Source organism: Narcine bancroftii, chromosome 3 (genome assembly GCF_036971445.1).
Source record: "Narcine bancroftii isolate sNarBan1 chromosome 3, sNarBan1.hap1, whole genome shotgun sequence".
Classification (NCBI taxonomy): domain Eukaryota; kingdom Metazoa; phylum Chordata; class Chondrichthyes; order Torpediniformes; family Narcinidae; genus Narcine; species Narcine bancroftii.
In genome coordinates, this window is record NC_091471.1 from 361,568,854 (window position 1) to 361,595,693 (window position 26,840).

The 26,840-nt window shown below is 39.2% G+C and overlaps 1 protein-coding gene across 2 annotated transcripts in view; it reads left to right on the plus strand.

Moving 5' to 3' along the window:
* The first annotated feature begins 278 nt into the window (after positions 1-278).
* LOC138759508 (transmembrane channel-like protein 6) overlaps positions 279-26,840 on the plus strand; it is an 86,253-nt gene continuing 59,691 nt past the window's right edge. For both annotated transcript variants that reach the window (XM_069930044.1, XM_069930043.1), the window contains exons 1-2: positions 279-419; positions 8,502-8,580. The gene's annotated coding sequence lies outside the window, so the exon portion shown is untranslated. The remainder of the gene's footprint in view (positions 420-8,501; positions 8,581-26,840) is intronic.

Consider the following 26,840-nt stretch of genomic DNA (forward strand, 5'->3'; position numbering starts at 1 on the left):
TTGCTAGGGCCACTTATTATTAATCCATAACTTGATCTTCTCTCCATTGACCAGACCCTGGGACCCTTTACTGGTTTTAGAGTTCCTGACTTTGGGGTTTCTTTTGGCAAGATCAAATATGAACCAACGTCATCGTTTTTGGAGGAGCACGAAGCCCTCTTCCTCCGCAGAGGCACAGAGGGGCGAGTTTCCCCTCCACGGTGAACCCATCGGACTACATTTCCCGGAGGGCTGTGCGGGCGAGGGGGGGGGGGCAGAGCGCCGCCCGGCGGACGGGCTGGTGCGGCGACGCGAACAGTCAGTGCAACCAAGTTGCAACATTCCGCGTTCCAACAAGAGATACAAAAGGACCCCCCACGCCGGCTTCCCCCAGCCGGCCGCCTGCCTGAAGGTGGGGAGCGACCAACCAACCCCGTCAGGTAGAAACTTTGTGTTTGTAAATGATACATTGTAGAATCTTGGCGAGGAGACCTTGTGCGGTTCATGCGAAAGAAGTTCTTAACTTCGTCTCGATTGTTTTGACAGAGTTGCGTTGAGCGTCTTCGAAGTTTCCCCCCACCCCCCCTAACCGGCCTTTACCCTTCACGTTCTTCAGCCAACGGGCTCTGAATGCCCAAGATTTCTTGCTGAGTTTCCTTTTTTTTAAAAAAAAAAGTTTTCTTCGAAAACTAGCCAAGAGGCACACCCACCAAGACTTCCTGAGTTTTATCTGTGTGTTTTAAAAATGGACCACCATTTACTTAAACAAAAGTTTTCGAAATATTCAATTTGGACCATTGGATTGGAGGTTTGAAGCCTGACTCCAAGCAACTCATGATTGCAGAGCGAAGTCCAAATTATTTCTGAATAGCTCCACGTTGGCAGAATTCCAGAAATAGTTGAAACTGATCATAGGTTTAATTACAGCCAGTTGACCTTGTTAATTAGTGGGGAGGGCACTTGGACCACAAACGTGGTTAATTTAATGCTCTGGGGGTCACTGGATTGCGAGACGATGGTTCAGGTGAGCTGTTAAGGAAGCCCAACTCTACTACTGATTTTGTGTTGCATTACTGGTTTTGTAGCGAGGGAACGGTCTCCATTAAGTTCGTTGCCATGTCTGCATGTGTGAAGGCACCGGCCTTCAGAGCATGTCTGTGCATTTAGTTTGGAGAGAACGAATGTTAGAATAAATCAGTTTTCTAGGTTGGAACTGAGAAGTGTTAAGTTCACTTCTTGATCATGCTACACAATATGCTCTTCCTAGAACTGACTAGTTGTCCTGTTATATTGAACTTTACGTGGGGAATGTTTTTCAATCATTTCTACCAACATCCTTGTGTTATGTACACAGTCTTTGATGGTTCTTCTCTTGCTTTTTGTCTCTAGGTTTATTAATTTATGAAAATTGGAATACAGCGTGTACATAGAATATTGTAGTGCAAGTCTTTGGCCCTGCTCTGCAGCAAATTAATCCTTCCCTACTCCATTTTTCTTGCAGCAACTTTTTTCTAAAATGCTTGATTTTGCACCCTTACACATTAAATGAAAGCCTTGAGTAATTGATAGCAGATTTTAATTCATTGGATGAAGCAACTTGGGTCATTGTGGCTGTATCTTGCTCAAATAAAAACCTGATGAGGTTAATGGCTAGGGTTGGGAAAAAGATCAAATATTATTAAAGAAGTAATAGCACATTGTGGGAAAATAATAATCCAATCAGCAGAATTAAGTGTGGCTTCGTGAAGAGGAAGTTTTATTCAGGAATCAGTTGATGTATTTTTAAGGTTGGCAAAATTCCTCACAATCGGTTAAGCTTTAAAAAAAAAAGCCAATGGTATTGAAAGTAATGTGATGGTTAAGGGATTGGCAAACAGACATGAAGGGGGAGAAGAGAGAGAGATTCTTTTAGATGGCAACACCAGAATGCTATGGCCATTGGTGCTTGACCGCAGCTGTTTCCAGCAGAGATGAATGACTTCGAGGAAGGAAGTGAAAAGACAACTGCTGTGTTTGCAGACAACTTGAAGTTAAATGGGAAGGCAAAATAGCAAGGAGAATTCAAACAGTTTGTTGAAAGAGATTGATTACTCATTTGCTAGCTCTTTGCTCATTTATTAATGTATGAAAATGTGAAGTTCATTTTGGAATAAAGAACACTTCAACTGGGGAGGAGTCACGTGATGGAGTAGTGGCCGGACGGTGAACTCCAGCCCTCTCCAGAAAAGTCGGGAAAAACAAGAGAAAACACAAAGGCACAGAAATAAAAGTTACAGAAAAGTGAGTATAAAGGTGGAAAGAAGATGGAGACAAAAGGAGAAAAATCAAAATCAACGGAAAGAAGAGAGGAAGAGAAGACAATGGAGGAAAAAGGTGAAGGCCTTACCTGTCCGAAGAGGCCCGCTTGAAGAGAGGGCCCCACTACCTCAGGTCGGTAGAAAGAGAACTACAACAATGGCTCACAGAGCTGAGTAAAAGTGCGCAACCGCGCATGCGCGAGGAGTCGCGCATGCGCGATGCGCATGAAAAAAAACACACCGACGGGAGGGGGGACCAGCTGGGGAGTCGATCTCCACAGCCGGCAACGACAGCTGCAGAACACCTGCAGCAAGAAGAGACCACAGAAGACAATGGAAACAAGAAAGAAGAGGAGGAAAGGGCAGCAAAGAAACAACAGATGGTCAACCTAGAGGAAGAAGAAGAGGAAGAAAACAGTGAAATAGATAAAGGGAAAGGCAAGGTAAAGGATATACTTTCTCTTGTTAGAGGATACATGGAGTCATTTAAAGAATGGCAAACACAGGAATTCAATGATTTAAGAAGAAGAATAAACAACACAGAAAAGAAAATAAATAAAATGGATATGACCTTAACAGAAATGGGGAAAAAAATGGACAAGATGGAAGAACGGGCAATAGCAGCAGAAATGGAGGTAGAAGACTTAAAAAAGAAATTGGAGGAATCTAATAAAAAAACTAAAGAGACACAAGAATTACTAGCCCAAAAAATAGATATAATGGAAAATTATAACAGAAGAAATAACATAAAGATAGTGGGCCTTAAGGAAGATGTAGAAGGCAAGAATATGAGGGAGTTTATAAAAGAATGGATCCCTAAGGCCCTAGGATGTCCAGAACTACAGCAAGAAATGGAAATAGAAAGGGCACATAGAGCATTGGCCCCTAAACCACAACCACAACAAAAACCAAGATCTATTGTAGTAAAATTCCTAAGATATACTACAAGAGAAAAGGTACTGGAGAAGACAATGGAAAAAGTAAGAGAGGGCAACAAACCACTGGAGTATAAAGGGCAAAAAATCTTCATTTATCCAGATATAAGCTTTGAACTCCTAAAGAAGAGAAAAGAGTTCAATGCAGCAAAAGCGATTTTATGGAAGAAAGGATATAAATTTACACTGAAGCATCCTGCGGTATTGAAAATATTTATTCCAGGACAACAAAACAGACTATTCTCGGATCCAGAAGAAACACGAAAATTTGCAGAACAATTACAAAAATAGACTGAGGGATGAAGACGGGTAATGAGAGCAAAAATTATCACGATTGATATGTATGTGGGTAAAGACAAAAATAGACTGAGGGATGAAGACGGGTAAGGAGGGTAAAAATGACCACGATTGATATGTATGCGGGTAAAGAGGTATAAGAGTGAATAGAGACAATGGGCATATGTGAAAGTATCTGTAATTAGAGGAAAACATAGAGAGTATAGACAAGAATTAATAAGGGAAGGTAATGGAATAGAGAGAACAAGGAGGGAATTAAAAGAGTGACCTTTGTGACATATAAAAAGCGAAATCTTTTCTGGGGGGGGCTGGGTGGGGGAAAAGAGCGGTCAGTGCAAAATCAGTTGACGCTTGCGAGTGGATTCGCAAATCCAAATGGAGAGGGGAGATGTGGTTGCCCGACAAGGGATAAAGGGCAACTCAGGAGGGGAAGGGGAGATTGGGGATAAAGAAGATAGAAATAGGAGAATAAGGAAAATGTTGGATGTTGTAGGAATGTTGTCTGGTAAAGAGTTGAAAATAAGAAAACAGAAATGGAAAAGGAGGAAAGGTAATGATGGAAAAACGGAAAGAGAAGATAAACAAAATATAAAATGGCTACGCTGAACTATATGACTCTAAATATTAATGGAATACATAACCAAATTAAAAGGAAGAAACTACTAAATTTACTGAAAAAGGAAAAAATAGATATAGCATTTGTCCAAGAAACACACTTAACTGAATTGGAGCACAAGAAATTAAAGAGAGATTGGGTAGGACATGTAACAGCAGCATCGTATAATTCAAAAGCAAGAGGAGTGGCTATATTAATTAGCAAAAATGTGCCATTTAAAATAGAAGAGGAAATAATAGATCCAGCAGGGAGATATGTTATGATAAAATGTCAGATATATTCAGAGCTTTGGAATCTACTTAATATATATTCACCTAACGAAGAAGATCAAAAGTTTATGCAAGATATCTTTTTGAAGGTAGCTAATACGCAAGGGAACATACTAATAGGAGGGGATTTCAATCTGAATTTGGATCCAAATATGGATAAAACGGGGGAAAAAAATTAACAGGAAGAACAAAGTAACCAAATTTATAATTAAATCAATGCAAGAAATGAAACTTGTGGACATATGGAGGAAACAAAACCCAAAAGAAAAGGAATACTCATACTACTCGACTAGACATAAAACATACTCAAGGATAGACCTATTCCTGTTATCAGCCCACATTCAAGGGAGAGTTAGGAAAACGGAATATAAAGCTAGACTATTATCGGACCACTCACCCCTGTTATTGGCAATAGAGCTAGAGGACATCCCTCCAAGAATGTATAGATGGAGATTAAACCCCATGCTACTTAAAAGACAGGATTTTAGAGAATTTATTGAAAAACAATTAAAAATGTACTTTGAAGTAAATACGGAATCAGTGGAAGATAAGTTTATACTATGGGACGCAATGAAAGCATTCATTAGAGGGCAAATAATAAGTTATGCAACCAAGATGAAGAAGGATTATAATCAGGAAACAGAGCAGTTGGAAAGGGAAATAATAAACATAGAAAAAAAATTAGCAATAAAGGAAGATACAACCAAAAGAAGAGAATTGGCGGATAAAAAAATAAAATATGAAACATTACAAACATATAAGGTGGAGAAGAATATAATGAAGACAAAACAGAAATATTATGAACTAGGGGAAAAAACACACAAAATCCTAGCATGGCAGCTTAAGACAGAGCAAACTAAGAAAATGGTATTGGCAACAAGGAAAAAAGACAAACAAATTACATATAATCCAAAAGAAATTAAGGAAAACTTCAGAGAATTCTATGAACAATTATACCGAACCGGGAAAGAAGGGAAAATAGATGAATTTTTGACTAAAATTGAACTACCAAAACTACAAATAGAGGAACAAAATAAATTAACAGAACCATTGGGAACAGTAGAAATACAAGAGATAATAAAAAATTTACCAAATAATAAGACACCAGGAGAGGATGGACTCCCAATAGAATTCTACAAAACATTTAAAGACCTAATAATACCGCCCCTCCTGGATGTAATCAACCAGATTGATGAGACACAAAACTTACCAGATTCATGTAAAACAGCAATAATTACAGTGATACTAAAACAAGGGAAAGATCCACTCTCACCAGCGTCATATAGACCAATATCTCTGCTAAACACAGATTATAAGATAATAGCTAAACTATTAGCGAACAGATTAGCAGAACAGGTACCGAAAATGGTAAATTTAGACCAAACTGGATTTATCAAAAAAAGACGCACAACAGACAATATTTGTAAATTTATTAACTTAATTCATGCAGTAGAAGGAAATAAAGCACCGGCAGTAGCAGTTGCTTTAGACGCAGAGAAGGCCTTCGACAGAGTAGAATGGAATTACTTGTTCAAAGTATTGCAAAAATTCAGTTTACCGGAGAAGTATATTAATTGGATTAAAGCATTATATAAGGGACCGTTAGCGAAAGTGACAGTAAATGGACATGTATCAAAGCAATTTAACTTAAGCAGGTCAACGCGGCAGGGATGCCCACTATCACCATTATTGTTTGCGCTAGCTATAGAACCACTAGCAGAATCGATAAGAAGAGATAATAATATAAAAGGAATAAAAATAAAAGACAGGGAATATAAAATCAGTCTGTTTGCGGATGATGTGATAGTGTACTTAACAGAACCAGAACTATCAATAAAAGAACTATATAAGAAATTGAAGGAATATGGAGAAGTGTCGGGATACAAGATAAACATAAATAAAAGTGAAGCAATGCCTATGAATAACGCGGATTTCTCAAAATTTAAGGAGGAATCCCCATTCAGATGGCAAACGCAGGCAATAAGATACCTAGGTGTGCAAATAAACAAAAATCTAGGCCAATTATATAAACTCAATTACAATCCACTAATGAAAAAATTACAGGACGATTTAGAGCATTGGAAAGAGCTACCACTAACACTGATAGGAAGGATAAACTGTATTAAAATGAACATTTTTCCAAGGATACTATACTTATTTCAGGCATTGCCAATACAACTGACAGAAAAATTCTTCAAAGAGTTAAAGAAAATAATAAGGAGATTTTTATGGAGAGGGGGGAAACCGAGGATAGCACTAGATAAATTAACAGAATGGTATAAACAAGGAGGCTTACAATTGCCAAACTTCAAAAATTATTATAGAGCCGCACAATTAAGGTACCTATCAGATTTTTATCAAACAAGGGAAAAACCAGACTGGACGAGACTAGAATTAGATAAAATAGGGGAAAAGATACCTGAACACATATTATATAAATGGGACGAAAAATTGGTACAACATAGAACTTCTCCAGTATTACACCATCTCCTCAATATATGGAAGAAGATTCATGTAGAAAGAAATAAAATAAATTACCAAATACCAAAACTAATATTGACGCAAAATAAGCTACTCCCTTTTACAATAGACAACCTTGCCTTTAGAAAATGGAAAAAAAAGGGATTAAAAGAATAGAAAATTGTTTTTCAGGAAGTAGATTCTTATCCTTTGAACAAATGAGAGATAAGTACAATATAACTGGAGATACAGCGCTGGCATATTACCAACTGAGATCCTACTTGAAAGATAAATTAGGAAGCAACTTGAGTTTACCAGAGGGAAGTAACCTTGAATATGTGATTACAGATACAATGTTAATCAAAAGATTTATAAAAAATATGTATATTAAACTGCAAGAAAAGGAAAATGAGGAAACAAATGGTAAAACTAAACAAAAATGGGAACAAGATTTAAATATAAAGATAAAAAAGGAAACATGGGAGAAGTTATGCTCTGGAACGATGAGAAATACAATCAATACGAGGCTGCGTATGATACAATATAATTGGTTACACAGACTATACATTACACCGCAAAAGTTAAATAAATGGGACCCAACAGTATCTGATAGATGTTTTCGATGTAAAAAAGAAAGGGGAACAACAATTCATGCAATCTGGACACGTGAGAAAGTAGAAAAATTTTGGGATGATCTCAATCAGATATTAAATAAAATAACAGAAAACAATATACCAAAGAATCCAGAGATCTTTCTCCTAAGTAACATAAAAAATAAAGAATTTGGAATTGACTTGGAAGATGCACAAAAAAGATTTGTCAAGATAGCCCTCGCCGTAGCAAAAAAATGTATTATGTCAACCTGGAAATTGGAAGATAATTTGAAAATACAACAATGGTATATAGAAATGAATAAATGTATTCCATTAGAAAAAATAACATATAGTTTAAGAAATAATATTGAAATATTCGAACAAGTATGGGAGCCTTACATTAAATATAATAGCGAAAACCTACCGGGAACAAACATTACCTAAATTGATGGAAGGAGAAGAAAAGAAAAGAATGGACTCAGTAGAATTTCTGGTGTATTTTTGTTGAATGACAACATTGTCTAACTGAATTAATGCAACCTAGATTGTATACCTAAAATGGATGAGAGGGGGGGGGGGGTGGGGGGGTGGCTTGGGAGGAGGGAGGGGGGAGGGAGAAAAAGTCACTGTAAATGTGTGGAAAAGAAAAAGTGTATATCATGGCTATTGTGATTTATGGTGTGAAAAATAAAAAATTAAAAAAAAGAACACTTCAACTGAAGGGTGAGGCATTCGGGTATTTTGCGTGAAAAAGGTAGCAGATGATGTAGACAGTGAATCAAATGTTGGCCCTTGTTTCAAGGCATTTGGAATTATAAAAATGTGAACTTTTACTGCAAATTTCCAGGACAATAGTGAGACCAAATTGAGTACTGAATAGTTTAATTCCTCCTATTTGAGGATAGAAATTGGTTAATTGAAAGAAGTTCTGACATGGTTTGCCAGGCTGAAGAGAGGGAAGGGTAAACCACCTTTTGTGGTTTAAACAATTGAGGTGATTTTTAAAAAAAAATTATTTAGGAGGTAAATGGTGAAAGATGTTTCTTTTCCACAAGGATCCAGAACCAGAGGGCATGGTCTTGGAGCAAGGTGCCAATAATTCAGACTGGAATGCGGAAGGATTTCTTGATGGTGGTAAATCTTTGGCTTTCTTTGTCTTGACAACCTGTGACAACCTTGAATGCATTTAAAAATGAAATAGAGTTCTGGTCTGTATGAGAATTGTTGGGAAAAGGCAGGAAAATGAATTTGAGGATCATTGGATCAGCCATGATCCTATTGGATTGTGTATTTTTTTTAAATTAAAAAGATTTTCTTGTGTAACTCTTGCTTTTCTTCCCTTTGTGTCTGTAGCTTCTATTTTTTCAGATTTAATTTTATTAGCACGTAACAAAATTGCACACAGAACTAGAAAATTTTATGAATCAAAATCAATACATGCTTTTTTAATCATTTTCACCCACTCCCCCCCCCCCCCCACCATAGAAAAACCCCAAGAAAGCAAAGGGGAAAAAAAGAACAAAGAATAGACTTTTTTTAAACAATACTGGATATTACCTTCTGGATAAATTGTGACCTTATTATTCTAACACTTACCACTACCGTTGTATCTTTTAAATATGGAGTATATAGTAAAAGAAAACATAGCTGACATCTAATAAAGTAAAATAAAATACATTAAGGTGAGGTTGGGGAGTGAAAAAGTTCATTCTAAATTCAATAAGTAATTGTATGTGTCAATTGGTAAAGTTGTAACAAATCGTTTGCATATTTGGAAACCAAATTTTCAAAAAAATTATCATATTTGTGATATTTTCCAAAGGTATACAACAGCATTTCACCATGCCATCTATCTAATACTAAATCCATATCCAATTTCCATGAAACTGCTGTACGTTTCTTGACAACTCCCAGCATATTTCTTGATGCCACCACTGCCTCCTGCTACCCAGTTTCCCAAGATCCTTCAACACTTGATTTTCTATTCCAATTTCTTCAATCCCCTTGCAGCTGGGTGGTGTCAACCCAAGATCCATCTTGTAAATCTCCCTGGCATCCTCTCTCATGCAGACATGACCTTCCAATAGTAGAGTAGCCAGAATTTAACTCAATCCTCCAACTGAGGTCAGGCCAATGACACACAAAGATTCAGCAGTTCTTACCTGCTTTTATATTACTGGATGACATTTTTTTCAGGTTTGTTTCATTATGATAGACAAATTCAAGTTGAACACAGATAATTTTAGATTTGCTCTATCATGTAGGAAGTTGGATAAATATTAAATGAACTTTGGTTGAATTTAGCCTGTTGAATCGCATAATGATGCTGACACGTTGCGTTAGTTCAACTGAGCTAGAAATGTTTTCCTGCCAATTTTTGTTTGTACTCAGCATCTGCCTCTCAAGTCAGTGTCCAAGAATCTTTGATGGATTCTAGATGCCCTTATACTGCTTTTCCTTGATCACAATGTCCTGTTGAAACCTTTCACCAAGTCCGCCTTCAGCCCCTGGTAATTCTCGAACAGTGGGAGGAAACTGGAGCCCACGTAGACATGGGGAGAACAGACCGTGTGGGATTTGAACCCTGGTCTCGATGGCTGGCGCTGTAACGGTGTTGCGCCAATCACTCGGCCAACCGTGCTGCCCGTGGTTTTGTATACTGGAAGCCTGTTATCAATCAGCTGGATGTAGTTTGGTGCTCTATAGTTGACAAGAAAATTCTTAATCTCTTTAAATGCCTTCCATGCATGCTCATGCCAAGACATTTGCTTAGCATGTCCAGACATGCTTGGACTGACCAAAACAACTTGCTTTGTGTGCAATATATTAGTAGACTATGACAGGAAATCACAAAATTGTTAGTATATCTTAAAAGCAGTAAGTCATAGGAAATCTTTAAGGATTTAAGATAATATTATCAGCACCCCAAAATATGCCCAAAAGTGTTCAGGAAACAAATTTTTGGTTGTCCATTGTGATCAATGTCCCCATTGGATTACATTGGTTAAGCTCAGAATCTTTGGCTTGGCTTCGCGGACGAAGATTTATGGAGGGGGTAAATGTCCACGTCAGCTGCAGGCTCGTTTGTGGCTGACAAGTCCGATGCGGGACAGGCAGACACGGTTGCAGCGGCTGCAGGGGAAAATTGGTTGGTTGGGGTTGGGTGCTGGGTTTTTCCTCCTTTGCCTTTTGTCAGTGAGGTGGGCTCTGCGGTCTTCGTCAAAGGAGGTTGCTGCCCGCCGAACTGTGAGGTGCCAAGATGTACGGTTTGAGGCGATTATCAGCCCACTGGCGGTGGTCAATGTGGCAGGCACCAAGAGATTTCTTTAGGCTCGGAATATCATCTGCCTTATTAATTGCTTTTGCAAGTGTCTTGCTGCCTTCACCCACATCCACAGTTCTTGTGTGTTGCTTTTAGAACAATATTTTTAACTCCATATCACCTCTCCTCATTCTTGTGTCCAAAATATGTTGCTTCACTTTTCTCCATGTTTCATATCTGATTGTCTGTTTATTTTCTTATGCTGTCTTTCATTACCCAATTTGTACTGTAGTTCATCATCATTCAGGAGCCTTGCTGTTCGGAGTGGGCGATCATGTCTTTCCATCCATCCTGATCTCTGACACTCCAAATTGCCTCGCTTTTTCTCCTTCGGTGAAGGCTCCGTCTTTGAGCTGAGACTGTAGTTGATGTTGAGTACATGATTATACAAGGCAAAAATACTGAAGTGGGTTCCCGTTCCTTTCTTTAGTGGCAGTGTCCGGACTCGATGGGTAAACCCTGGCCATTGATCAGCAGATTCATCTGCCCAGCATTTTTTAGTTTGACAACCATAAATACCAATTTGTTGAATCTGCTTGTGAAAACCATGGCTTCATGTGACTTTGATTGGGAGGCTAAACCGGTACTACACTTTGGCCAAGGTGAAGGCTGTTGGGCGGAATGAGCGCCTTACACCTCCTTTGCTGAGCGATTGAGCAGCAGCAACACTGATCTAATTCTGCCAGATTTTGCCTGCGCAAACTGAGAAATTATGGCTTGCACCCCCAAGTGAAGATCATTGCTGTAGGTCAAAGTGAAAACAATGGGGCTGACACATATCCCTGGGAAAACTTTCTTCCTGAAAGCAACCGTTCATGTGATCCTCCAACCAACCAACTTTGGTTGTTTAGCCAACTCAAAGTTCAAATGTATTGTCAGAGCCCATACATGACATCACATACGACCCTGAGATTTTTTTCTGCTGGGAGTACCAATTCCTGTATCAGTAATTATAAACAAACTGTGCAAGTGTAAAGATATAAGCATACAAGTCCTTAAATTAGTCTCTAAATGAGTATAGTTGTCCCCTATTCAAGAGGCGGGGTTGAGGGGTAGAAACTAGTGGCACAAGTCCTGATGGCAGCAACAAGAGCAGAGCATGGCCTGGGTAATGCGGATCCCTGATAATTGATGCTGCTCTCTGACGGCAATGTTCCGTAGAGATGAGCTCGATCCTGGGGAGAGTGTTGCTTGTGATGAGTGACCTTTTGCAGGATTTTTCACTCAGATATTAATTATTGCTCCCATACCAAGCCGTGATGCAGCCGGACATCACACTATCCACCATGGATCTGTAGACGTTAGCCAAGGTTTACGCTGACATTCCAAACCTCCGCAGACTCTGTAGACCCTCTGTTGTGCTTTCTTTGTAATGTCGTTTGGAAGATGGGTCCAGAACAGGACCTCTGAAATCATGGCACCCAGGAATTTGAAGTTGCTGACCCTCTCTCCCTCTGGTCTCCTAATGATGACTGGGTCCTGTGCCACCAATTACTGATGAGCTAGTCTTGCAGCACATCACATTCACCACATCGACTGTGTTAAGCTTATCAATTCTGTCTTACAACTTGGTAAAACAAATCCACTGTGACTTTACAGTACCTTGATTAATCCCTTCTCTAAAGGTTTTCTTACCAGTCAGATTACATTGATGGAGCTGTAGTTGCTGTGCTAAGTCAGTTGATGTGTTTTTTTTTGCACTTGGTTATAATTATTTTTAGTATAATTTTTTTAAATTATAATTAAACTTTAAAAAATTATAATTATAAAAATATATACAAATAAAATTATAAATTTAAATTAAAATTTATTTTGTACTTGCTTATAATTCTAAAGGCATGATAGAAAAATAAATACATCCTTGCAGCAAAATTTGCACTATTTCCATTTTTTCCAAAATTCAAGGAGAAATTACGATTCTGAAATAAGCATCCACGACATTATTGCGTCTTAAAGTCTATGCTGTTTTTATTTTCTGTGATCGCTGCTGACCATTGACGGCTCCACCGTTGAAGTCCACAAGAGTACCACGTTCCTTGGTGTGCCCTTGTCGGAGAATCTCACCTGGTCCCTCAGCACCAGCTCCATAGCCAAGAAAGCCCAGCAGCGCTTCTACTTCCTGTGAAGGCTGAGGCAAGTTCATCTCCCACCCTCCATCCTCACTATATTCTACAGAGGATGTATCGAGAGCATCCTGTGCAACTCCATCACTGCCTGGTTTGGAAGCTGAACCACCTCGGACTGCAAGACCCTGCAGAGGATAGTGAAGTCAGCGGAATAGATCATGGGGGGGGGGGGGGCGCGGTGGGTGGCTCCCTTCCTACCATGAAGGACATCTACAACATTCGATGCAGGTGAAAGGCAATAAACATTGTGAAGGACTCCACACACCCTTCAAGTAAACTCTTCACTCTTTGCCATCTGGTAGGAGGTACTGTAGCACTAGGGTCCATATGTCCAGATTGGGCAGCAGTATTTTTCCCCCAGCCCATCAAACTCCTGAATTCTCAGAACAGATGTGCATGGAGTACCTTGGTACTGGGAATTCTTACAATATGCATCTTAATATTTAATATGTTTAACTTCTGTCTTAACTTGTATTTATGTATATCTGTTCCATGGTCCTGGAGTAACATTATATAGACTTTACCACGTGAACATGGTATGAATGATAAATAAAGGTGACTTGACTTGATACCGCAAACTGCTTGTGAGCTGCAGTGACAGCCAAAAACAATATTGTTGCTTTACAGTTTGGCAATGTGTGGTTGTGCCTGATTTGCAGCAGTGTTTTATATTCTACTCTCGTACCTTTTTAAAGAGTAAAAGCGAGCAAAAAATAATTGTAAATATATGCAGTTTCCACTCCGTAAATGGTTGTATGGTTATATATATATATATATATGGTTAATGAGAAAGTCTGCAGAGGCTGGGGTCAAGAGCAAAGCACATGAGTGCTGGAGAAACTCGGAAGGTCTCGCAGCACCCATCGGAAGCAAAAGGCCGTCAACATTTCTGGCTTGAGCCCTTGGTCAGGAATCTGGAAATGCACTTTGAAGTCTGTTTGTAGTGTCAACAATAAGCGGTGCCAGGAGTGTAGCTAGATCTTGGGTTAATTTGGCAAGATTCAAGAGCCTGATAGCTTTTTGTTTGGGGGGTGGGGGCAGAGGGAGAACTGTTCTTGAACCTAGATGTCTAATTTCAGGCTTCTGTACCATTTGCCTGAAAGTGTGCAATATTTAAATATTTAAAAGTTGGGATGCTATTATTTATGATCCAATCAATAACAAGCTGTTCAAAACTGAAGAATGCTTCCCAGCAGGTTTGTCTACTCTAAATCTTCTTAGAATTTTGTTTATCCAGAATATGCAGAACCAGCTTTATTTTTTTGTTTTAAAGAAAAGCTTTCTTTTTAAAAAAGCAATCCCATTCTCTTTCTACAAATTATCACCAGGATTATTGGAACCCAAAGTCAATAAAGACATGATTTTTTTAAAATAAAACTGACAGGCAGGATCTTAGAGTGAGAGAAAGGGAATTTGCCTTTCAGGTTGATGACCTATGGTCAGACTGAGGAAAGTTGGAGAGCAAGCATGCTTCCTTCCGTCGGAGAGGCACGGAGAGTTCCTGTGATGAGTTGGATATTGAGTCTGAATGATGACGAGTGGTGGTTGTGCAGGTTGAAAGTGAGTCTGGTGGCCTTGTTATCGCTGCTGGTTTTAAATATAAAATGCTGGAATCCGCAAATACAAACAATTGCTGCAGATCTGAAACAAAGGGGTGTTCCCAGAAGCTTGGACGGCATCTGGGTCAAGAGGAAAATGCTGACCTGTTCTCAGCAGGGTTCTTTAACCCTGGAGGTGCTCACTTGCACACATGGTGCATGACAGAGGGAGAAGCTGGGAAGTCTATCCCAATCTGCATCAAGAAAATATATTATTGTTCTGAGATAATTAGAAATAATCTGATGTTGTCCTCCAGAAAGGGGCAGAAGGACCAGGCTACAAATTATTGAAAGTGGTGTAAAAAAATGGTGAATGCTGGAGAAACAGTACACTTTATAGAGCAAAGATAGTTACATAACCAACATTTCAGGCTTGAGCTGTTTTATCAAGGTATGAAAATAAAATGAGCAGGTGCCCGAACAAAACAGTGGTGGGGGTGGGGGGGGGGGGGCGGTCGTGAGCACAATCCCACAAGCAGGAGGTCAAAAGTGGATAAGGGAGCGAGGGCACACCAAGCAGGGGGAGGAGGGAAGACTCTGAATGAAGAGGGAATGGGGGTGGAGAGCTGGAGGAAAGAAGATGCAGGGAAAGGGAGGGAGAATGGAGAGCGGGCTGGCAGAAACCGGTGAAGTTAATGAAATCCATTTGGAGATGCTCTGATGGAACATCAAGTGTTGCTCCTCCACTTCATGGTGGGAGGGTGCACAAGGACACGGAGAGACGTGTCAGCATGGGAGTAGGGCGCAGAATTGACGGGGACAGAGCAAAGGTGCTCAGCTAAGCGATTTTCCCAGACTGTTCATACCATGATGAAGGGCTAAAGCCTGAAACATTGATTGTGACTCTTTATCTTTGTTTTTGTAAAGTCCACTGTTTGACCTGCTGAGATTCTCCAGCGTTGTGTTTTTACTTAAATCGCAGGGTGTCCAGACTATTGTGTCTTACTATTTAAAGTGGTATGGCAGGTTCATAAAGCACTGGAAGGCGTACACAATTTTGGGCTTTATTAATAGGGACCAAGACCAGAAAAGGAGGGAAATCACATTGAGCCTTTATAAACTGCCAGTCCAGTAACAATGGAAGTGCTGTGTTCAATTCAGACAGAGGAAGTAAAGGCATTCAAAAAGGACAAAAATAACACTGGACAATGTGGATTGCTTCCTGAACATTTCTGGATGTATTTTATGTATTTTGGGCTGTTGATCATGAAAATCACCTTTTAAAATGTTCATATTGCATACCCTTTTTTTAGATATAACCTATTTTTGAATTTTCCTGTCATATTTTAATAATTTATTGCCCAGGAAGCAAGCTCTTTTGGTCAGTCTGGGTGTTTTCTTTGGCCTGGGCATGCTTAATTAGGAGAGATGCAGACAGGCTATAAAAGCTCACATTTACAGATGCTGTGCATTCATTGATATGGATTGAATGTTGATTGACAAATGCTTTCAGCATATAAAACCATGAAGTTCAACATGTCATTGAAAATTCATTTTCTGCATTTGCACTTGGACGTCTTCCCTGCTGATCTTGGTGCAGGGAGTGACGAACATGGTGCAAGGTTTCACCAGGACACTATGATCATAGAAAAGTTCTATGAAGTCAACTGGAATCCATCAATGCTGGCTGACTATTGTAGGACACTGACATGAGAGGCATCAGATGCTGAGCACAAATGAAAATCACCAGCTAAACATTTTTAGGGCAGTTAAACTAACGCAATGTGTCAGCATTATTATGTGATTTTTTTTAAACATGTTAAATTCAATAAAAGTTACTTTAATGTATCTCCAACTTCCTTTGCGATGCAGCAAATCTGAAATTGTATTCAACTTGAAGTTGTCTATCATAATCCCCAATTTCTTTTTCAGAGAAGAATATTTGTTGTCCAGTGTAATTTTTAAGAATGGTTCCACGAATAACAGTTCCAAAATATATTGGAGAGGATGTATTATTTTCTTTCAATAAAATAAATCTGAGAGATAATCTGTTCAAAACGTAATGGGGATGTAGGTTAATTGGGTGTAAATTGGGCGGCATGGACTCGTGGGCCAAAATGGCCCGTTACAGAGCTATATGCCTAAATTTAAAATTTAAGTGTATAAATGTTTGAGTGGTTTGGACAATGGATATTGGGAGACATTTGGTGGAGGAGTAGAGAAATAGAAGGCAAAATAAAGGACCAGACAATGATAAATAACACGGGGACAACTTAATTTGCACAAAATGTGGCTGGAATCTGGAATGAATGACCTTCCAGCTGTCGAAGTAGGTTCTTTCTTGGATATTGGATAAATATATAAAGAAAATTTTACACGGTTACAAAAAAACTTTGTTTAAATGCTTTGGCAGTGTCAATGGGATGTGATAGGCCAAATGACCTCCTTTATGCTATAACCATTATGATTCTCTATGGCTTTTATAAAGCTATTGCTTTCATGTTAATGGATCCATTTAAAAATCAATGCTTGCCTTGAACTTCAACTGGTATTAAGTAACTTTTACTTTTGTGCTTTGTGTCCACTGGATTCCTTTCAAATGTGGAAGTAGTTGTCGTGTGCCACGATTGAAATTATGTACCCTGCCCTATGAAATAAAAGAATCAGTTTGAGTCGGTGACTGGAGGTCATGAATGCTATTGACCCAGATCATCAATAGACCGAGCCCTTTGTTTCCTTGTGTAAATCCAAATAAAAATACTCACATTATTGACTTGTATGGAGTTTAAGTTTAAATGCATAGAAAGAGTTGTGATCTGAATTGTGTTGGCTCAGTTAAAGCTTAAAGGACTGAATCAGCTTGATTGTTCATCACTCTAACAATGAACACTCATTTTGGTAGTGAAGCCACAATTAATAATCCTTTTACAAAACTGTATAATTCATTGTTGCTCATTCAGCTAAATTATTCACTACCTCAGTCAGATGAGCCTGAATCAGCAATTTTTGAAACCATAAAGCTATGGCAAAATTGAAAACTTTTTTAATCTTCTTGTTTGTCATTGCTAGTTAGAAGGCTGATGTCATCTGTTCCATGTGGTGGTATTTTTGAACTGTTAAGAACTATTAATGATAGTAAGGAAAATATCTGACCCCTTGGATGGCACTGTCGAAATTGGTTGCTCTAAATGAAAACCCATATCCTGGGACAGTGTGAATGAAGGACGCAAGAAAATAGGAGCAGGAATAGATCATGTCGTCTCTCAAGCCCCTCGATTCAATATAATCATGTTGATTTGCTTCAGGTCTCAACTCTACTTTTGTACCACATTTCAAAAGTGTTGTCTTTAAATACCTCCAATAATCTTGCCTCCACAACCCTTTGGGGTAGATAATTCCAGTGATTCACTATCGTCTGATGGGAGGAGTTGAAAAAAATAAATCACCATGTGTATCGATTTGAAATGACTGTCCCCGATTTAGTAAATATGTTCCCTTGTTCGATTTTTCTGTGTCCCAACAACAAAGCAGCCGATTTCACATGCAACTTGGGCTGAGCAAAGAATGTCCACTACCAAAAAAACCTCATAAGAGGCCCTTGATACCCAAAGTGTGTCTAATTATTAATGCAACACTGGGGAAGAACTGCAAGAGCCAGAAATCAAATGCACTCATTATAATTGTGCACTCAGAATCACCTGTCTCTAGTTTCTGAAATTGTATACGGTGTCCAATAACCACTTCCATTAACTTGGTAAATGCGGTACAACATCAGATAATTTCCACTGTATCTGGCCAACATCCAGCCACTTTAAATAAATGCCCTGATGTAGAATTTTCATTTACATTTTTTGAGTTAGACAGGGAATTTGATTATTTTGCCACATCAAAATGCAATTTAACACTGGTTAGTAGCAGGATGGTTTTTATTACAATAACATGATATTGGCATCCAATAAATACAATCAAAATGATTTTAACAGTTACACCAATGAGATCATGTAATTGGTGAAAGGTTGAAAAGTGCACTTCCAAGAACTTTAGACATACCCAAACGTGCTGCACAAGTAACAGGCCCAATTGCACCCAAATGACCTACAAACCCTCGTTTGTTTTCGAACAGCGGGAGAAAGCCCACGCAGAGATGGGGAGAATGGGCAAACGCCTTTGAGTCATCCTCAGGTTCCCACCTGTATGTATATAAAATAAAATTATTTTGACATTTATTAAGGCTGTACACACTTGATTGCTTCTGATACAACATTAAATTTTCTGTCAAAAATGTATTTGCATTATTTTTGATAGAGCCATGATGTACTGAGCAAATTTCTACTGAACCAGCATTTCCACCTCTGCTGGAGTTTCACTGCAACTTTTCATCAGTTCGATGGAAGTGGAAAAGGTTGAATAATTGCCTGGCTTGCATTGTCAAGGTGTGTGGGGGCAAATTATTAGCTGGAAAATATTACCATTACAAAAGAGCTGTTAAGATTTGCTTACAATGTGAAGTTAGAAGAAAATCTGACATACTGGAATTTCTGTGAAATTCTAGGATAATGGGCTTGAATTTGCAAAATTACACAAAATTAATGCAAAGTCACTGAATTATTCATGAATGAAATGAAGTAATGATAGTGTGATGTTCCAGAAAATGTTAACGTTAGCAATCAAAGATGCTTGAAAGCACCAATGGAATAGTCCATTGGGAAAGGCGAAATGCTGGTTCGAGTTCTGCATTGGAAGTGCAGCCAGTGCTTTTGTCTCATGATGTTTGCTCAGAAAAGGATATCAGCTTTGAACGCGACATGGTGATTACATTTTGCAGGAAATTTCTTGCCCTTTTATCGAATTTCTTTTATATTATTTTAAAAATTGGATATTTTTAACATTCAGGATGTGGCCAGTCTATCAACAGTAAACTGCTGGGAGACAATGTTGAAGATGGTCAAAAATGTCCTGTGCATTGGAAATATAATTTTTTTTCTTCTGATAGCTACAGACTTGTGAATGATTTCCACAGTGAGAGAATGTGGATGTCAGTTATTAAAATAACTTGAGCTCTTCCTGTTGGCAGTATCTACACATTTCAGGCAGAAGGTTCAATACCATACAGTAAGATTTCGACTAATGCGTCATTTAAGTGTGTGTGTGTGTGTGTGTGTGTGTGTGTGTGTGTGTGTGTGTGTGTGTGTTACAAAAAAAGGAGCTCATAATAAAAGTGATGTTGGAATTGAGAGTGAGTAGGTTTAGATTTTAATTTGGAGTTTTTGGTAGAGCACATCCATGACATCACACACAACCCTGAGACTTTCTCCCATGCAGGAGAGGCAGAACTACAACCTTCTGGCAGTGTAAAAAAAACTGATTCAACGTCTTCATGAAAACAGATAAGCTGACTGCAAGAGAGAGAGTGTGAGAGAGAGAGATAAAGTGCAGAAGTAAAATCATTAAATGAGGTCCCTGATTGAGTTTGTGTTGAATCTGATGGTGGAGGGGTAGCAGCTGTTCCTGAACCTGGTGGGGTGAATCCTGCAGCACCACTACCTCTTTCCGGATGTACCTGGAGCAGGAATATGAGGTACCTGCATATTTTCCATTCCCTTTAAAACTCTCTTTAAATTTGGGTTCACTTTAAAATTTATTATACTACAAAATGATTAAATATAAGTTCTTTGAAGTCTGCACAATCTGCTAGTTTGGCCCCACCAATATCTTGAGGGTGCTGGACTGGGGGTGTTTTAATGCATCTGGTATTATAATCCTCAACAACATCCATCAACTTGCAGTACCAAAATAGGTTAACTGATCAATCATCCCAGTACCTTCATGGACCCTTCTACATAATATTAGTGGTCACAGCTAAGTAGTACTTCATTAATGATGGGCCATCATGAGTTGGCCCAACAAACATTAGGATTGCACATGCAACCAAATGTACACCTGCCTAGCATTGCAACAGGCAATATCTGAGAAGTTGAGTAAGTGAGCCGAATACAGTAGAGAATAAACTTTACTGTTATGTTCCTAATACAGTCATGTATTATGAACACAATTTCTGCAACGTACAGCAGGTTGTGCAGAGGAAACTCTGGGACTGCAGAAGGACTTAGATTAGGACAATGAACAGAGAAAGTATTAAATAGATATAATGTTGGAAAGTGTGTGGTCATGCACTTCGGTAGAAAAATAAAATAAAAGGGCAGACATTTTTAAATGAGGAGAAAATTGAAAACCCCAAGATGCAAAGGGGACTGGGAGTCCTCGTGCAGAATAGCTTGAAGGTAAACTTGCAGGTTGAGTCAAATGCCATGCTGGTGTTCAGTTCCAGAATAGAAGACAAGAGCAGTGATGTGATGTTGATGCTTCATAAGGCATTGGTGAGACCTCACTTGGAATATTGTGAGTGGTTTTGGGCTCCTCATTTTTAAAAAAAATAAAGTTGCTATTGGAGAGGATTCAAAGGAGGTTCATTAGGATAATTCTGGGAATGAAAGGGTCGTATGAGGAACATTTGACAGCCCTTGGCCTGTATTTGTTGGAATTTGTGAGAGTGATGGAGAATTGAATTGAAACAATTCAAATGTTGAAAGGTGTGGACAGAGTAGAAATGTTGTTCCCCATGGTGGAAGTCTAGGACAAGAGGACACAACTTTGGATTAAAAAGGAGACAACTTAGAACAGAGAGGGTGATAAATCTGTGGAACCTGTTGCCACAGGTGGTTGCGGAGGCCAGGTCATTGGGTGTATTTAAGGCAGAGATTGATGGGTCCTTGATTAGCCAGGGTACCACAGGAGGCCAAGCAGTGGGGCTGAGTAGAAAAAATGGATCAGCTCATGATTAAGTGGCAGGCACACATAATGGGCAAAATGGCCTAATTCTTCTCCTACATCATATGATCTTGTATGGGGGGGGAGGAATTTGACTCTTTTGGAAGTGGTAAACAGAAGAACCTTCACTTTACCCTAGTGATGCTCTCCTTCCTAACAAAAGCCCAATATTCACCAAAGTCCACACCCAGACAACCAGCAGCACTTGGATGATTAGCAACCTTTCTCATAATGGCCACTTCTTTAGACTCTTGACTTATTTTGATATTCACTCAAAGCTAACTAGCATATAATTCTTGTTGATATTTGTTGACTTTGAGGAAATAAAATGCAAGAAATCTTGTAATTGTGGAAGCAGCAATATTGTTAGGAGCCCCATGGACCCCAAAACCCAGCAGCAATAGACAAATGGTTACTTAAACAAAAATTGCTTTTAATTATCTTTAAACATGAAAACAGAATCACACTTTAACATCACTATTAACTAACCCCCCCCCTTCTAATTCTAAGTGCAAGTGTGTGTAAGATTCACAATCCAATCTCATTTCTCATTCCTCCAAGTTTACTGGTTGCAGACAATTCTTGTACTGTGCACAGAATTTAACATTTATGAAGTTCACCAGGCTTTGGTGCTTGAAAGGTAAATGGTTACCGCTCAGGAAGGTTCATATCGGTTTTCAGAGAGAGATGTGTTGTTCGCTGGACACCCACAACTGATTCCTTGTAATCAGCCACTTTAGTGTCTTGCCGAAGAAACTTGCCCACTCAGGGTTCTCCAGATGATAGCCTTTTTCTTTCAGGTCATCACAGTTCTATTTTGTTTCTCTTATTTCAAGTGAAGCATTAGGCAGCCAGTCCTCTCCTCTTGTATGAGCCACAAGTGCTTTGACCAGGCTGAACTAAGCACTCACAACCCATCTTCCAAATGGGGTTTTTCCACAAGCTTGCCAGCTTGTCCTGTTCCAGTCCCAGCTGCTGCTGCTGAACTGTAAAACTGCAAAACTGAATTCTCTCAGAGAGAGAGAGAGCCTATTTGACTCTCTCTACTTGCAAAACCACATGACCCTCTTAGAACAGCAAATCCCACTCGACAGAATGCGGCTCTGACAGGCTCTTTCATCTGTTGCCTTTTTGTAAACAACATTCCATTAGTGAAGTCTCTTGGGCACCCTCCAAAGCTTTTGCAATGGCTTGGATCCAGCCTGTCTAGCATGAGCAGAGCTCCAGTATTTTAAATGAGATCTGTTTTAAAGTGTTTGTATGTGACCTACACTTAAAAAAAAAACCTGCCCCAATATATCTCCCAAAAACAGATCTATATACAATACAAACACAACATAATCTGTCACAATATATTTACTGATTATTCAAAGATTTTTCTGTCTTGGAGTCATGCTTTTCAGAAAAATGTGGGGCAGTCATGTCGTAACAAAGTTATGATATAATAGATGAGTTCAAACAAGAATAAGTGGCTTATTCATTTCCCTTATCCAGTAAGACCGTCTCCTTTTTAAAAGTGAATCTAAGCTGAACAACTCTTCAGTTAACTTGCAAGTTCTGTCAACTTCATGAATCCTGTAAGTGCTTTTTGACTTTTAACATTCTTGCACTTATGTTAGTTAATTTTGGACACTTTAGGAATAGAACTTTTTGAAGGATTTTCATTCAGGTAGATAATTTTTATGTGATAAGCTTGGCTACTCTAAAGCCCAAAAAACATCACCTTGCAAACAATTACAGGATTGTAACCAATGTTTATCTTTGACATTAAATGTTGAACCCTTCAGGGACTGGGAAAGGAAATGGCTTCTTTATCTCACTTGATGCTAAAAGAATGGTGAAAATTAAGATGAATTCCATTCCGTGTGCCAACCAGGGGTTAATGAGAATAACATTTCTGCTGTCTTTCTGTAGCTTGAGCTCCTTTGGAAATTAAGCCGATGAATAAATTGATTTTTATGACCTCTTGCAGCAGGGCATTCGCCTTTGGTGTAATTTGGGCTGTAACAATTTTGTTTGCTTTTATTAAGAGCTTTCCAAATGAGAAGCTCTGCCTATTTCAAATTTTCAGTCATTTTCCCTTTTTGCCTGGGTTCATAAGTTCCTTCAGTTTTTAATGTTTCTGTTTGCTGTCTTGAATTGGCTTGGGATTGGTCTTGTGTGCTATTGTCTATTCTAATCAGTAATAGCTCTGTTATTTTATGAAAAAGTATGTTCTGGTGTGGTTTTGTCCTCAAATATGGTGTTTGCTTCATGGAGATTTTAAACATCCTTCCCCCCCCCCACATAGCTACTGCACAACTCTTTGTTCAATCATTTTCATCCGGTTTCTTTTATATTCACATCAGAGAATGTGGTAAATTGAGTACATTCCCATAAACTAGACAACTGATGATTTGTTCAGTGTTTTTTCTTCTCCCCCCCCCCATGTTATTTTATGACCAAGGAGGCTACGACATGGTTATTCTCCTCTATGAGGAATCCCATCTTTTCCATCCCCTCTCTTATTTTCCAGTCACCAGTCTCCATTGCATGTCTATCAACCCTTCCCTCATTGCCTTGCCACCCTACCCACACCAAGGGCAACGTGCAGTATTTGGTAAAGTATCAACAATTTCTTAGGGGAATGCGAGGGAATGGAGCTCCAGGAGGAAACCCACACTGATCACTGGAGTTTCGGAACAAATGGTGGTCGTGAGAGCAGTGAAGTGACACTGCGAACTTGTTCAGTTAGAAATGTCTGTTCTTATTGATAATTGCCTATTTACTCTAATAAAAGCAGTACTGATGACACTGGGTTGGGTGTCATTTACGTTGGTGTGAATTTTTTTTGGCTGTTCTTTGTTTCAATGCTAATGGCGTCATATGTTTGGAGTTTCATTTTGCTGAGATAAGGATTGTTAACCTCACTTGAGAAATGAGCTTTTCATACCACTGGCGAGTGGGGACCCTACATGGACCAGAGTGAAATTCCCAGGCTTTTCACACTGCGGTCCAACTTCCCTGTAATTTGCCCACCCCGGCAATATGGTTGGTGGTTGGGGGTGGGGGGGGGGGAGCAAAGACATAGTGAGTGATGCATTATGCACTCACAGGAAGTTGGTTCACACAGTAATGGTGGGCGAGGCTTTTTCTAAAAATCAATTAAACTAATGCCTATATGCTTGAATAAATTGAGTAATTCAATCCACAATCCTATTGCATAAATACCTCTCCCACATCCTACTGCCTTGATTTCACTACACATTTTATCGCACTTTTATAATTGCATCTCCACAAGCCTTGAACAATGAATTGTGCACCGGCTGGCATTCATTATTACACAGACCTGAACTCCTCCTCCCCCTCTCACTGCACTAACAGTTGCCTTTTCTGCTACACTTTTAACTATCTGTTAATGTATTTCACCAGTGACATTTCGACATTGATAGGAAATGAACATTGTTCTGTGGTTAGTGTTTCACCTTTTGTGTTCCTGAAGATCAAATGTATTATTATACCTCAATGCAATAGTTGTGTTTTAAAAGCCCCTTTCGTACATGCAAGTGATTCCAGGAATCTTAAAGTGTCTATGGTGAAAGCAAAATCAGCTCAATGCTGGCGGCAGATGACATCCTCTCATGCCAGGGGTTCACGGCCTTGACCCCTCTTGCAATCTCCAGCGTCTGAGGGCGCCAGTGTGGCAGTCAGAAAAGTGTGAAATGGGCAATTGCATTGTGGGACTGAACTGACCCAAGTTTTTGCGTGAGTGCAGGAACGTGAAGGAAGAAAATTTTAAAATGAAAGTGTAAACTTTGCCGTGGGAAAGTCACAACGAGAGAGGAAATAAATAGCAATCGTGGACAATTTTTAAACAATGTGGGGAATGTTGGCAGCATTATAGCACACAATTTATAAAGACCGTGGAGGGAAAAAGCAATGCTGGACCTTACTTCCCAGAATGCCATATGGCAAAGAAACCCCTCCATGAGTGCTCCGTGCATGCAGCCATTCATACAGCCCTTTCTCTGCTGCTCGGTATTCTGCCATTGCTTTTTTCCCCACGGTCTTCATAAATTGTACAAAATGGTGCTCCTAACTTTCCCAAGCTGTATAAATTGTGTGCGATAGCGCTACCAACTTGCCCACGCTGTTTAAAAATTGTCTGCTATTGCAATTTATTGCTAGTACTTTCCCAGGTCCCTCAAAGGTTTATATAGGTCGGCACAAGAACAACAGGGGCTGAAAGGCTCACATTGTGCTGTAAATAAAGCTTCATTATGTTATAATTAGGCCTGATTAATTTTGTTCAAATATAAGATCATAATACATTGATCAGGATTTAGGACAGGTCCACCATCACTCTGTGTCATGCTGTCACTGGTAGAAGGTAGAACAATCCTAACTTGGGGCATGGCTCCTTGCAGGTGTGAAAGCATTCAGTGCCCCAGTTGGGAGTGGCAAATTTTAAATTAAAAAAAAAACTTACCACTAAATGCAAAAACTCCCAGTTCTGCCTATGGGCAATGGGCTAAAGGGCTCACCATACCTGCTGGATCCCAATTTTTGTCTTGATTTAAATGGCAAGGTGTGTTCAGTAGCAGCAAAATGCCACTGGCAAAGTGTGAAAAGCCAAACCCCCATTCCTATCCCAGGGCACTGAACGGTCAATTTAGTGGGACGCAAATATAAAAGGGTCAAAGTACAGAAAATGATGCAGAGCATTGGATTTTTTTGCTCCAAATCATTTACAGTCCATGGGCTCACAGATTAAATTTTTAATTAAATTATTTTAAAAAAATTTACATTAAGACATGCAGCTCAGTAATAGGCCATTTCGGCCTACATGTCCATCCCATCCAATTTACATCCCGATTAACCTACACCCCAGTATGTTTTGAATAGGGGGAGGAAACTGGAGTCTCCAGGGAAAAACCCAGACAGACACAGGGAGAATGTACAAACTCCTGACAGTGTGGGATTCAAACCCTGGTCCTGATCGCTGGTGCTCTAAAGGCGTTGCATTAACTACCATTATAGATGACCCAAACTATGGATGTTCAACAATGCAAGTTCTCCCTTTTAAAATTTTAATTATAATATGTTCAGTTGTATTCATTTTAACAACTGCATACAGTACATATTCTAATAGTTTTGGTGTTATAGTGAATATTCAATGAAATTAAAGATTTCTAGCAGGTATATACAGTATAATGCAATTGGTAGTGTAGAAATTGGGTTTCTGACTTGGAGAAAAATCTTCTTTCTGACAGTTCTCAGGAAGGGGATCCTTGTGTAACTCCTGAACTGCCTGTACAAATGTTATTTTCAGTTTCCTTGAATTTACTTTTAATGGCATCCAAAATACAATATGTGGCCTGTTTCCACGCCGTAAACAGTTATATGGTTATTATGGAGGCAGTAACATCACTGCATGGAATTAGTAAACACTCAAACCCTGATAATATTCCTTTAAGGTCAACCTGAATTTTGTACCAAAACCGGAAACTTGATGTCTTGTAAAATTAGGGAGATCTATTACATAGGAAATGCATTTATTTTTGAGCTTTTCACAGGGGCATTTCTTCCATCCTATGCTCT